A 14,929-nucleotide genomic window follows, 5' to 3' on the forward strand; every position below is an offset into this window, starting at 1 on the left:
GCACACAGCTCAGGGCTGCCAGCAGACTGCCTAGCCCACAGCACATGGCATTTGGCCTCCTCCAAGTCCTGTGTCATGCCTCATGGCTTGAGTTCATAGCAATTACTGAAGGAGGAGTGGAGGGGAGGTTCAGTTCAAAGTGTCTGAAATATTAAGTGGTCTGTGCTGCAGCCTGCCAGAGCTGTGTTTTTATAACACGAAATTGAGGGTAGGTGTTATGAGCTCTGAGATGTGGCATAAAGACTTGTGGGGGTATTCGAAGGTGCAAAGCTTGCTGGGACAGTATTGAAGGACTGCACAGGCCAAGAGGGAGCCAAAATTGATATGGTCTCATTAGCAACACCTACTCTAATAAATAAAGCTGGTCGGGGCTGATTCGCTGGCCCTGAGGCACAGTGTCCCAGCTTAACTTGTGTCCAAACACCTCAGCTCTTCCCAGCTGAGAGCAGGGTCTGGGAGTGAGCTAACAGCAAAGCCTTAGTGCTCCAAGACCCGAGCCTACACCCTGAAACCTCTCTTGCTTAGCAGTAAAGATATTCTCTAAATGCCAGGAATGAGTTCAGGGATATTTAAGCCAACTCATCTACGGCTTAGAAGCAGCAAAGACCTTCTTATGGGGACTGCTAAGGACTTCAGATTGTGTTATAAAATTTGATCTGAAACTTAATGATTGCCCAGCTCTCCTTCATCAAATACAAGAGCCGCAGCACTGTTCACATTCACGCACAAGGACACTCCAGAAGAGAAGACCATCACTTCTTCTGATAGCCCTTCACACAGATCATTCACACAGATCATACCATTAAACAAGGCTATAATTAAAAAGTGTAATTTCACATGGGAGCTTCAGACTCAGAACCTCTCAGACAATGAAAAAGCATTCACTGATCCCCTGCCACTAAAACAAAGTGGACCTACATGCTTGGAGGTGTCTGTTTCTCATTCCTGTTATAGCTGAATGATCCTCAAGCAGATAGGAAAGCAAAAATGTTATCTTGAAGGTAGGGGATAAAAGGGAAATGCACATGAAATATCATAAGAAAATGTCACATCAATAATCTGTGCCTTTCAAGTAAATCCTGTCCACACCACTGACAAAGGTCACCTTGTTGAAGAAACTCAAATTTTGTACCATGTAACTCAACAGTTTTAAACAACATCATAACATACCTGTTATATCTTCTCCTTCCTTTGCTATGCAAAACTTGGCTAATACATCCCAAATGTTCCAGATGTTTTATGATCAAATACACATTAGCCTGGCTAGCTATCACTCAGAAAAAGGCTTGTTAGGCAGCTCTTAGTCATTAATTTTTTTTTGCTCAGATATTAAACAGCCTCATCCACCTAGATCATAAAATGTCTTCCCAGTCCTGCAGACTGTTAAAATTTATGCCTGCAGACATTTATGTATGCCTGTCACATCTGGAAAAGTGTGTGCTGTCATAATGACTTCAATACAGATTTCATCCAAAGACACATGGAAATTAAGCTGGATTCACCCAATCCCTTGCAAGCCATTCCACACAAAGCACATAAGAACTGATTCCCTCTGTTTCCCTCTGCACAAGTAGTGGTGCTCCACTTCCTTTGCATTTGAGTCTCCAGGAGTTGGATCAAGCTGCCAGGTTGAAGTTATGCATTTTTCCCTATTGTAGCAATTCTGTCCCTGACTCTGGCTCTGCATATTCTGAATTCCTGAATGCCCCTGGGACCCCAGTGCGCAATTCCTTCTCTGGTATTTGCTATCATGATAAAGTAATATTTTCTTCTCTAGAAAGGAAGAAACACCAAGCCTGACTGTGACTTGTTTAACAAGTGGTTGTCCTGGATTGCAAGGTAATGTGTGCATTCTATTTGTCATCTGTTAGAGGTGGGGCAGTTTCTTCTATTAATCGGGAAGTTTTCCTTATCTCTTCCACAAACCAATCTTCCCTCCAGGAAATATCTTCTGTTAATGGGCCATTGGGTGTCACTGCATGGCTGATAAAATTACAGCATCCCATTGTGAGATGCTCTGCCCAGGGGGAGGAGCCAAGCATTCCTAACTGGATATAATCTGAGATTTTGGGACACAAGGGGAGTCTTCTCCACTGGATTCCCACAGGAGCAGCTGCATTTTCCACTGGTTCCCACATGAAACCAGGCCCATCTACACCATCACTGGATTCCCAGAGGAAAACTATTCCCTTTCTACAGGATGCCTGCTCCAACAGAACCACATCTGCCACTCCAGGAGGACTGCAGCCCCCATTTAATCAGACTGCTACCAACACCCTGACCAACAGGATGTCAGGCGTATTCTGACTCTGTCAGTGTTGTTTTGATTTACTGCATTGTTTATTTTTTTAAAATTTACTTTATTGCCTAATAAAGAACTGTTATTCCTGCTCCCATATCTTTGCCTGAAAGCCCTCCCTTAATTTCAAAATTACAACAATTCAGAGGGAGGGGGTTTACATTTTCCATTTCAGGGGAGGCTCCTGCCTTCCTTAAGCAGACGCTTCTCTTTTCAAACCAAGACAGATTTAGGTTAAGACAGTTCCAGCACTTGTTTTAGTGCTAATAAGGACTTGCTATCTAGTTATCACAAAATCACAGAATAGTTTAGGTTAGAAGGGACCTTAAAGATCATCTTCCAACACCTCTGTTGTGAGCGGGAACACCTTCTATGAGACCAGGTTGCTCCAAGCCCTGTCGAATTTGTCCTTGAACACTCCCAGGGATGGAGCAGCCACAGCTTCTCTGGGCAACCTGTGCCAGGGCCTCACCACCCTCACAGAGAAGAATTTCTTCTCAATGTCTAGTGTAAACTTGTCCTCTTATTCATGAGCTGAGATGCCCACTAATTCCTCTTATTGTTTTCTAGTTGCCTTTGCTCTGTGGTGTGGTAAAAGTGCTGCAATGAATTGCCCATGATCCAATACACTGAGGTGGCTTAGTGGTGGCTCCAGAACCTCACCAGCACACACCTTTGTGGGCTGTTCTGGCAGTAGCTGTGGGTGGAAGAGAGCAGACCCTGAACAACCCCTGACCCGTGACTGCACTGCTCCAGTTGGTTGAGCACAGGTCAGCTGGAAGATGGTCATGCATTTTGCAATGTTATCTTTCAAATGGTCAAGGCTGCAGTGTCATATTTTCCTTGTAAATGTCTCAGTCTGTTCCTGAGGCTGAAAACATGTAACTTTGGAGACTTTGCCTGTGAAATGGCTGTTTCCACACATTAGATATATAGATCAGTGAAGACAACATGAAATTTTGCATAAAATAGAATCATAGAATATCCTTGGTTGGAAGGGATCCATAAGGATCATTGAAGTCCAACTCCTGACCCTGCACAAGACCAGCCCAAGAAATAGACCATGTGTCACACCATTAAAAACATAGAAATGTTTCTCCCTTAAAAAAAGTCTCCAATGTCACAAATCTAGTATTGGAAATCTTTTGAGTAAAGGTCTTTTCTTTTGGTGAAGATAGACAGGTTTTCACTCCTAAGTTTGATTTTAAGCCAGGAAGGACAAAAGTCCTTTTCATGAAAATTTAAAAACTGAGGAAGAAGTACAAAGTTTACAAATTCCTTTCAATGCTCCTCCTTATTTTACCATCATTACTGGAAACCCACTGGACCTGAAACCTTTCTGGCTTGAAAACCATTCAGACTACATTTAAAAATACATCTTGAGAAGCAATCAGTGACTTTATTCCCTTCTTTTCCTTGGTTGTTTCACTTAGTTTTCTCCATGGTTTCCAGTCCTCTGCCTTCCAGACCACCCTTAAACCTACTACCCACCTTTTTGTGTACACAAAGGACCCAGACTTCCCACTCATTTCTACAACCAGGTCACAGTAGCAAAACCCCACACAGGCTGTGTGAGGAACTCTTCCTTGAGCCGACTGACACTCCAATTCCCTTTGCAGATCCTTTCCCAGGGATGCCAAGCAGTGATAAATTGGTGTCAGTGTCCCCCTCCCACTTCCCCCCACTCTTTTCTACCCACTTTGCAGGCCAGGCAAGAGATCTGTAACTTTTAATATTTCTTCTCCTGGCAGGGAGCTTGGCCAGATCTCAGAGAAGAGGGCCCATGTCCCCAGCCCACTCTAGAAAAGGTTACAACATCTGCTTGCCAGTGAGGAAGAAAACCACAGTACAGAGACCCCATCTGTTTCTGTTTTGATGTGAAGCCAGAAAAGCCAGTTGGTTTTTCATTTCCCCAGATGCTTGAGGAGCTCAGCTCCTCGCTCTCCTATCCATGCAGCAGGAATGGAGGATGCTAGAAACCAACAGGGTTTTGTGGTGCTATGAAGGTCTTGTGGACTGATTCCCCAGACTCCTGCTCAGTTCTCAAGACAGATGGGCCTCTGCTTCGCCTGCAGACTTCTTCTTGTGAAACCTGAACTTCTCCATGCACTCAGGCGTGGGGCTAAGAGCTCCACCTGAGCCCGGACCTCTGTGGCCCAGGTAATTCTCATGCAATGAAACTCTCAGAAGTTTCTTCTGGAAACCACAGCTCCCAGAGTTAACTGAGCTCCTGAGACAAGGAAACTAACCACTTCTGAAGCATTTTGTGATCAGTCCCCAGTCCTCATTGTGTTCTCCTCTCTCTGAACAGCATATAAAGGGATTTCATAAAGGAGGAACAAGCACAATAGAGGTGCAGGTGTTCCCCAAGGAGGGATAAAAGGAGAGACCTGCAACCTGTGTGTTGCTTGACTTCAGGCCACAGCTGTAACAGGATATCCCTTTTCTGACTCTGTTATGCATCCTTGAGGATTATAAGGGTGATAGCTACATGAAAACGAGAGGATGTCTGGGAAGGCCATCCAGGAGGGATGAAGAGGGATCTGTTTCAGTACAAGACCCTTCTCTTGTAGAAGGAGGACTGGGAGACAACATATAAAGCTGTTGGGAGACAGGTTCAGGACACACAAAGTAGTTGGGTCTTTAGCCAAGATCTGTTGGGATATGAGAAGGTGACAGGAGCCCAAGGGGAGAATGTACAATTTCAGGAAAGGGAAATCATAGGGTTACAAAATGCTTTAAGCTTCCAAGGCCACACTTATATTAAAGAGTCAAGAGAGCCAGCTAGAATCAGCCAGAGCCAGAACAATGTCTCCAGCTCTGTTCCATGACTACATAAGAGTGCTTAAACCTTAGCTTACTCCCTATCATGGCTGAGCACTAGTGAGTCTCAGACAGCATCCAGGCATGTTGGATACTAGCAAAGGGTAAGGACCATGACAAAAGTCAGTGAGGGTGAAGTAATCTGTTTAGGTGATAAAACCCATCTGGCTGCAAGTTCTGCTGTGCCACTTGCCATGGGCAGCCAGTGAACAGGATCCAGCCTGGTTTATTTACTAGTCAAAGGCAGCCAAAACTGCAGGTATCTCTGGGCTGTGCACAGGCACTGGAGTTTTAAAAAGAAGTGTGATTTCCAGCACGTGTCACTGTCTCTGGCAGTGCCTGTTGTCTGGACTGAGACATTCCCCTGTGGAACACTCCAGGCTGCTGTGATGCTGAGATGTCTCATTCAGGCATCAGTGCTCCTCATTTAACCATGCCCATCTGGCCTTGCTCCAGCTGTTTGCAGGGCTGTCTCCCCAGTAGACCTTTCCCTCTTTCTCTGATCCAGGGAAATTTAAAAACAAGGACAATAGAAGCTGGGATGGGTACCCAAAGAACATGGCACCTGTGATAGGAACACAGTGTCCCCATTAGCACCTCACGCCTTCCATGACCAACAGACCTGTTTTGGTAGAAACAGTTTGTCTGGTGGGGTTTCTGCAGGTGAGGATTATGTGGTCCATCTGGTAGCTCCAGAGCTGGGATTTGAGCCCAGCAGCTTGGTCAAAGTCCAAACAGAATGTTCAGACATAGCTGGGACACCATATTCAAAGGATATTGTGGTTTTTCCACTCTCAAGCACACTCATTTGAAGTCTTGGTTGTAACCAAGCACAAAGGAAAGAAGGAAAATTAATTGGTGTTTCAGAGAAATTATTTTCTTTGACTTTCTAGGCCCATATATTTAGCATGTTGCAAAGGAGACTTAGCCAGAATTTTCTGAGTTTATCAGGTCCAAGAGTTTGGGATTATTTTCACTAAATTAATTCAAATAATGAAGTTAATTCCCCTTGCTCCACAAGGAATACAAGTGCTTTGGTTTTTTCTTCTAAGTATCCCAAATATAACTGATCATTTAGAAGACTAATGCTGAACTTCTCTGGCAGTGTGCTACCTTAATCAGAGAAGATCTGGGCTATTTTACACAAGGATGAAACATGTACCTGATGCCAGTTCCTAAAGGGAATCCAGGATGAGCAAGCTCAATGACAGAACTAACATTTCTAGGCAGATGGGATATTGTCCACCTTGGATGTTCTTGAAATCTCAAACTTCTCACTGCTGAAGTTTGCTGGAACTGGATATGGAGAAAAGGCAGCATCTGAAAGGATGGAGGTTGGACAAACATTCCACATTCATGAAGATGGAAGAAGAATGTTAAAAAATACTCATATCCTTAGCAAGTTAGGGTCCCAAGTGCAGTTCTGCTAACTTACCAGAACTTGCCACTTCTCCTACAGCTCCTGGCTCTGAGAGGCAAACTCTGGCCAGCTTTGCTGGGATATTTAGGATATTGCCATTCCTGAGAGTTCATGCCTTTCCTAACCTTCTGCCACGCCTAAGCTTACCATATGTGAGGAGCAGAAAATTCTCATGGGTTCTCAGATGTTCTTAATCAGAGGTACATATATTGATTCTCCCTCCTTGAATTGCTTTGTCCCGTGGACTGATCCATCAGTTTGGTGAGAAAATTAAATACTCCAAATGCTGCACCCTATTTTCCTTCACACTATATTGTCCTTCCCATCCTTTTCTTTGCTGGTTGGACACCTATTTCCACCTTCTGAGTGGGCTGCATCATCCATCACAGTTCCAGATGCCTCTGGAGGACCCTGAGATCCGTGTAAAGCACCGTGGGGTCCAGTGGGCCTTCCAAGGTTGTCAGTGCCTTGTATGGGATATCCAGCACCTCAGCTTGGCCATGATGTAGGAGGGAACTCAGGCCATTATCACCCAGCTCCTGTCTGTTCTGCAAAGATGGGTCCATCTTTTCACTTCTTTAATCGTGGAAACAATATGGGAACACAAGGGGAAAAGAAAAAAAAAACAATGAGGGCATAAAATACAACTGTATTTTTACAAAATGTTCTTCTGGCTAATATAATACACAGTCCAATGCACTTAACAAGACAGGCCCACAAAAATCTGCTACCAAGCACCAGAATTCCCATGTTCAGCTGGTATTAATCATTGCTTCTGATTTACACTGAGAGGCAGGTCACAACTGCCTAATTAAATAGCTTCTCTTTGAGTACAAAGCTAAACTTTATAGAAATGTAACTGAATTACTTTATATAGCTGAGAGGCAGGTCACACCTGTCTAATTAAATAACTTCTCTTTGAGCAGAAAGCTAGACTTTATAGAAGTGTAACTGTGAGTTACTTTATATAGCCATTTGATGGAAAGAGAGAGAATGGAAGAAAGAAGAAAAATCCCAGGAAAAGCAAGGGAGAGCAGAAGAAAGAAAGGGAAGAAAATAAGGAAAGACAGAAAGAAAAAGTAAGGGAAGCAAATTTATATATTTTGAGAGTTCAGTTCCTTTCATTGTGAAAGAATGGGAAAGTTTGAGAAGCCCAGACTGAATAACTCACCATGATAACAGGGTGATACCGAGAGCATTAAAACTGATTTATTGGGCTGAGTTTATCTGATTGCAGGGAAAGTGAGTACTGCTGAATGCAGCTCTGACTGTGCCTGTGTCTGACAAGACACACAGCTCAGATGCAAAATTACATTAAGCAGATGTAGCCCATTAAGAAGCTGAGCTTGAAAATGTACTTTATCCTGTCAAGGCAAATCCTAGTTGAAAACTTGTGCCTCAAAAAAAAAAAAACAAAAACTGAAAACTGCAAGATGTTCTATTTTGGTCTTTTTTGCTTTAATCTTTTTTGTGTCAGTCATAGTTCCAGGGTGATGATAAACATAAAGCCACCTCCACTGTATTTCTAACATAACTCCATTACCTACCCTCAGCTAGAGCAGAGAAAAGCCCCTTGACAGAAAACCCAGCAGGACCAGTCCTGGGTTCAGCTATCACCCAGAACTGGCTGAGGTTGGTGAGATCTCGGAGGCAAACCAGCTAAAACACAAATCTTCTGTTCCTGCTCCAGCCTGGGCTAAAATGCAGAATGGCAGAGGAAGCAGAGCCAGTTCATCCCTTCCTTGCCCCCATCCATCACGGAGACAGGGCTGGGTTAGCTCACGTGTGGGGTCTCCAAGATGAGAGACTCTCACTCTGGGTGCCTCTCTGCGTGAGAGCTGCTGAAAACATGTGGGATGTGGTGCAGAAGGAGAAAATGGATGGGATTCAAGATCTGTGGAGCAACATTTGGTTGTGCTAAAAGGGGGTGTGAGTATTATTTAATAAAAATATTGGTGAATTCCCATACCAAATTTCTTTATATCTCGCCTATTTATACATCTGTACTAGTTATAAAACTTGGAAAAAAAAACACTTGTTCTGGAGTAAACCAAGCCAAAATATATCTCATGAGACTCAATTCTCACTACTGAATTTAGGTGTGTAAAAGGCACTTGGAGTGTATCAACCCCTGACAGCTCCAATGATTTTTTACCTTTGGAATATATAATGATTCTTCACGATTCCTTTTTTCTCATGTATTTCATCCAGTACATACACCACTGACATAAATGTTCAGAAACACCAGCAAGATATTAAAAGGAAAGAAGGTCAATCTCATTACACTGGCTAAGATCATTTTGAGGAGAAAAAGCATGATGTTGAAAGAATGGTCAGTGTCTTTCTGTGCAGGAAGATCTCTCAGTTTATCTAAATCTCCTGAAGGTAAGCTTGGGCACTTAGGCTATTAACCAGATGATATGGAGTAATGGAAAATATTTTGCAAGGAGAAATCCTCTGCCAGCAATTCAGTGCTCATGTAAAACACAGTCACTGTATGGCATTAATTTTGTTCTTTGAAGTTTCTTTGTTTATGCTTCATTATCTGAAATGTCTTCCTTAATGGCTGGGGGAAAAAGTTGGTTTGTACCAGTGCAAATATCAATATGAGGCAAGTTCAGGGGCCTTGAGTCTGACATTTGATTGCAACTGTGAGGTTAGCAGTGTGCTTGAATGGTTTGATTTTTGTTACAAAACTCCATGAAAAGTAATTCTTTTAGTTTCCTTGGAATTCTGTGCAAATCCCAAGATGAAAATTTTCCCTCCAATGGAGAGAAAAGGAAAAAAGTAAGTCTAACCAGCTAAATTCACATGTTTACAATGCTTGATGTCATTCATTGAGTTTCATTGTTTAATTTTCAAGTGTCATTAAGCAATTTATGTAACATAACAGATACCAGCTGTAATCATTTTGGGCATGGGAGTTACATAGGCTCATTCTTTGATGCTAATGGTCCTGCTACAATTAATAACTAATTAGCTTGGTTTATAACAAAACCAAACATCAAAACAAAAGGACCCCTATGACAAGCATCAGGCTGAGCATAAACCTCACCTGACTTCCAACATCTGCTCAATGGATATCAACATGAAAGGGTTACACTAACTCCCAATAGACATAATTCATCTTATCCCAATCCTCTCTTTGGAGGCATTCCAGATTTCTACACTCTGAGAATATCTTTATTGCAGAGGGCTGAGAACAGATTGCTCCAAAACCTGCCCAATGAATTCCTGCTGGGGCAGTTCATTCAACAACTTGTGACTTTATACTAAGGTCTTGTTTAACTCAGAAACCCCTGTTGGTGATTTAGGGTTGTAAGATCCGGAGGTCAGACCCAGACTATGGGTGCCAATGGCACTTATGGGGCAGAATGAGCCTGGTGGCTTTGCACAGCTCACTTTTGAGTGTCATCCAATTTGTTGGTTCCTGGTAGACCTGGAAGAGCCTTTGGGACCAGTGCTGTGAGGGGAGGAAACAGTCCTCAAGTCCTTGCATCACCAGATGCAGGGGTGCGATTGAATTGCTTAAATGTCAGTACTGCTTGAAATGCCATGGGTGTCCCTCGGATGTTCCTCTTCCAGCCCTGGTGGGCAGAGAATTCTCCTGAGGACAAGGTCACTCTGAAGTACCTCAAATGGCACCAGCTGCTTCACTGCAAACTGCTGAGAGGAGTCTTCCATCCAGTGGAGCAAAAGTTGTATGTGGGAGTCAGGGTGAGCCGGGGAGCTATTGCTGTCTTAAATCAGGCCACTCTTTGCTGGTGTCATCTCAACAATTTTTTGTCACACCCAAGAGCTGCTTCTCAAGTGTGGAGTTGCTTGCTGTCATCTCCCACTTTCCCAAAAAGCAAAGGCACTTCCAGCTCCCACCCCACACACAGCAAGGAAGGAAGCACCTGCAGAGGTGAGCACTGAGTGGGGTTTTAATCTGTCTGAGCTGTATGAGTAGAGCAGAAAAGAAAACAGTTTTTCTGCCCAAGCCTGACCCTGGTTAACATGTACAGCGTTTTGTAGAATTAATTGCATCTTGAGTGAAAAGTAGCTGCTGTTGCTGTGTGTTTTCGGTGTCTGCAGGCAGCAGTGAAAGTTTGGGATCCCCCTGCATGATGGAGCTCACTGACCTGGGGCTGTTTGACTGACACTGGCACAGGTTGCCCAGAGAAGCTGTGACTGCCCCATCTCTGGAAGTGTTCAAGGCAAGGTTGGATGGGCTTGGAGCAACCTGGTCTAGTGGAAGGTGTTCCTGCCCATGGGCTTTGGAATGAGATGAGCTTTAAGGTCCCTTCCAACCCCAAAGCACTCTATGATTCAAAATACACCCTGCAGTTGGTTTCCTCTGCTGATGACACAGTTGCTGTTATTAATGGCTTTCATAATGGCACAGATTTTAGCATCTTATCCTAAATTTCAAACTATTTTAGGATAATTTTAAACATTAAATTTAGGATGAGAAACAATGAAGAAGGAAAGATGCCTCTTAGAATAATGGATCTTAAATTGCTCTTTCCTCTGAAATACAACATGAATTTTGAGAAAGCAGCCAATCCTCAAGGATGTTGAAATTATGCTGTCACACATCCTAGAGCTTCAGACAAACACAGGATCGTGAGCACCTAACTTTACCTCGATTAATTTTTATAGTTCCAGTTCATCATTCATCACCTCTGAGCAACACTCCAGACCTCATCCCGGACTGAGCAAATTAGAAAATCTGAAAAAACATGTGTCTCTATTTTTAAAAGCCCATTTGTTAGCAGTTACCACTTATAGAGATCTATTGATAACTGGCATTTATAAGATTTGAAAATCCAAGTGTTTCAGTGGTTTGGCACTAATGCAGGAAAACTATTATCTACACCTTTAGCCTCAAGCACGTGAGCCATCCCTTTTTGAGTTGTTGTCATGTGTCATGCTGTTGCCCTGATTTTTAAGATTTTTTAAGCTTTCTGATGTTTACATTCTTGTAATGAACTTTCTCACACACTTTCTGTGAATAACTCATTGTTTTACATTCTTTTATGGAAGAAGAAAAATTTGATGGACTGTTGGTCTGTCCAGTGTCATAGGAGAGGTGGCACTGTCACCCTCCAATCCACTGTCACTTTTAGAAATCTATAAATGTTAGAGTCAGAAAATAAACTTCCATCTTTTTTTACCTTAAGAACAGCATCATGTTTACGTCATGTTATTTTGTGTCTTACAGCAACATCATGGGAATGGGCAGACTTCACAGAGTAACTCAACCAATGACAATTCTTAAATCTGAATTTCATCCTTACCCTGACAGCAGCACAAGAGTTCTGGTGCTGTGTTATGGATCTGGTGGCTTTCTCCTAAGCTCTGTGGTCCTGGCAGCATATCCCTTCATATCCCAGCGCCTGCAGTTGTGTAGTTACGTGATACCCTCTTCTGCCTTAAGAGAAATTTCAAGACAATGTGGTTTGGGTAAATACCTTGAAAAATTCCACTTAAAAGAGCAAAAAAGAGAAAGCTTTCCACACAGCCCAGAAAGTATCTTTGAAATGTAAAACTAATTTAATTTGCAATAAAGACCAAATACTGTCCACTTATTCTTAACAAAAGAGGAAATAAAAACAATCCACAATGTATTCTGTTGTTACTATTTTTATTATTATTGTTGCTCTCACAATTAGAAAACACAGTTAATGCTGCTTCCATGAAGAGAGGGTAATTTGTTCTTTAGATGAATAAACCAAAGCTCTGCTGAGATATTTAATCAAACTCTGTCTGACTGATGAAACTGTTCCTGAGAGTAAAACAAAACAAAATATGTTGTGCATGTTAAAGTCATTAATCTCAGGTGGATTTTAAGTTTCCTGTTCTTTCTCCCCCTCTCCCAAATCTTGTTTTCTGCTCCATCTCCCTTGCAGGGGAGAAAGTCATGCCTGTTATAGCTCCAATCTGCTCTTGGGAATAAAACAATGGTGTTTCACAGCCCCCTGTCCGGTGCAGGGAAAGGCAAATCCTCTGTCACAGGGTGAAGGTCTAACAACAATCAACCCCAGGCCTGAATTTTCCTCTTGTTCCCCATATTCCCAAGTACCTCCAGAGCCTCCTCCCAGCCCCTTCCCCAAACAGGTAGCCCAGAGCTGGGCAGCACAAGCCTGTCTCACTTGGAGAATAATTGTTGTCCACAGGGATCTGTTTTCTGGCAGGAAGAGGGATGGTCCCTCAGGGACTCTTTTATCACTTTCCTGACAGAGACACTTCTAATTGTATTCAGATTGTTTTCTTCTTCCCTCACTCCCCCTCACCAAGGGCTTTTCCAGCTGCGAGTGAAATATTGCGGGCTGCCTGCTGTAGTATAATTAAGATATTTTCTATTTTTGTAGAATAAAATGCACAATCAGATGGGAGTTTTTTATAATGAATGGCATTTGCCTACCTTATGGAGAAACCTAAATTATATAAAACTGAAAAGGGTAAGGAAGGGGGCGGATTAATCAAAAAATACAAAGTCAGCCAGATGTATATGGGGTCTAAAACCTCAGATCTGAAAATAGGATTAAGTCCAAACTGTTTTATTAAATCATAGATTTTTTTTCAAATTAATTAAAGGTTAGCTTTGCTGTTTCCATCAGGTGTAATATTGTAAAGCTGTGAAATAATAGTGTTTGTGGGAATAAATCAGATTTATTTTGCCAGCTAGTGTAAACCAACAGTACTGTGTAGCATGACATGGAGCTGGGCCAAATTATATCAGCTGCTGGGATGTGGTAAAACATGTTGTAAGAAGGGAACTACAGCATCACCTGACAAAGGCATCCACAGTAATTAAAGACATTTTCTGTAGTAGCTGAAGGATCTCAGTGTTTCAGAGCAAAGCCTTGAAAACTGCTTGCTGGAGGCCTGAGAAAGGGAAGGAGGGATGTATTTTCCTTGCAAAGCTGGTTTGGGACAAATGTTCTCCCAAATATCTTTCACACAGCACGTGCATGTAAAATTATAGAATTATGGAATGATTCAGGTTGGAATGGACCTTGAAGATCGTCCAGTTTGAACCCCCTGCCATGGGCAGGGACACCTTCCTCTAGACTGCAAAAATAACTTGGCCATTCTGTTTTGGTTCCCTGTTGAATTCACATTGAGAGATGTGACACTTTTCTGGCCTCTCTGTGCTTTGCTGCTGATGCAAGGAGTGAAGCATCAGAGACAAGTTGCAAGAAGAAAATTGTACTGAGTTCCAGCAGTATGGCCCTGTATTATAGGTACTCTCTTTATTCCTCGTTCTTATTAAAAGGAAGCGAGAGCTGTCTAGTGCTCATAGAACGACATTTTCAGAAAGAAATTGGAAATGCCAGAGCATCCAGAAGGACATCATAGAATCACAGAATGGTTTGGGGTGGAAGGGACCTTAGAAGCTCCTAAGAGCTTGGAAGTGGTGGATCTTAGAAGTTCCACCCTCTGCCATGGGCAGGGACACTCTCCTCTAGATCAGGTTGCTCCAAGCCCCATCCAACCTGACCTTGCACACTTCCAGGGATGGGACAGCCACAGCTTCTCTGGGCAACCCATGCCAGGGCCTCACCACCCTCACAGGGAGAAATTTCTTCCTAACATCCAATCTAAACCTACCTTATTTCAGCTTAAAGCCATCAAACTGCAGAGATGGCCCTGGTTTGCTGGATGAAGCAGGCCTATGCAACAAGGGAGGCTGCAGTTTATCAGACCTTGCCCTGTGCATGATTCTCACCTCAGGAAGGTACACCACCCTGGGCACACTCCTAATGCAGTGTGCAGCTCTCCAGAGAAAAAAAGGGCCCTGAAATTTAGAAGTTATGACAAAAGCAGTGTAACTCTGTAAATTCATAGGCTAACAGCCTAAGACATGGGCTGGGGCCGCACAGATATTTTTGTCGAAGAAGTGAAGTTCAGATGAAGCCCATGATGGATTATCTGGAGAAGAGAGCAGAGATTTTGAACATGGCTGCCCCAAACTGCAAAACTCCAAACAATTGAGCCATTTCAGGTCAACATTTTCAGTAATGGACATCTGTGGCATGGCTAAAGTTCTGCTGTGAGTTCATTTCCCACCTGGTAGACCTGTAGATGCCTAATTGGTTTACTCACTTCTTTTAATTACAGGTGATGATTTCTTCTGACAAAAGAAAGCCAGTCAAGGATCACAGGTCTGACATGGAAGGAATGAAATGCAGCTGAAAACAGTGTATGCATAGACAATTTCTTCCTTTTTACTAGTTTTTCACCAAGCAGAAAGACTCATGACATCAGCAAGGGAGCAAGAAAAAGAATCATTACAGAATAGCATTGAAATGCTCAAATTTTTCTTCAGTCACAACATCTGTGCCTTGTTGGCATCATCAGAAACTGGAAATAGAAATAAAATTCCTTAAAAGAATAAG

This window comes from Melospiza georgiana, chromosome 2, assembly GCF_028018845.1.
Source record: "Melospiza georgiana isolate bMelGeo1 chromosome 2, bMelGeo1.pri, whole genome shotgun sequence".
Lineage (NCBI taxonomy): Eukaryota > Metazoa > Chordata > Aves > Passeriformes > Passerellidae > Melospiza > Melospiza georgiana.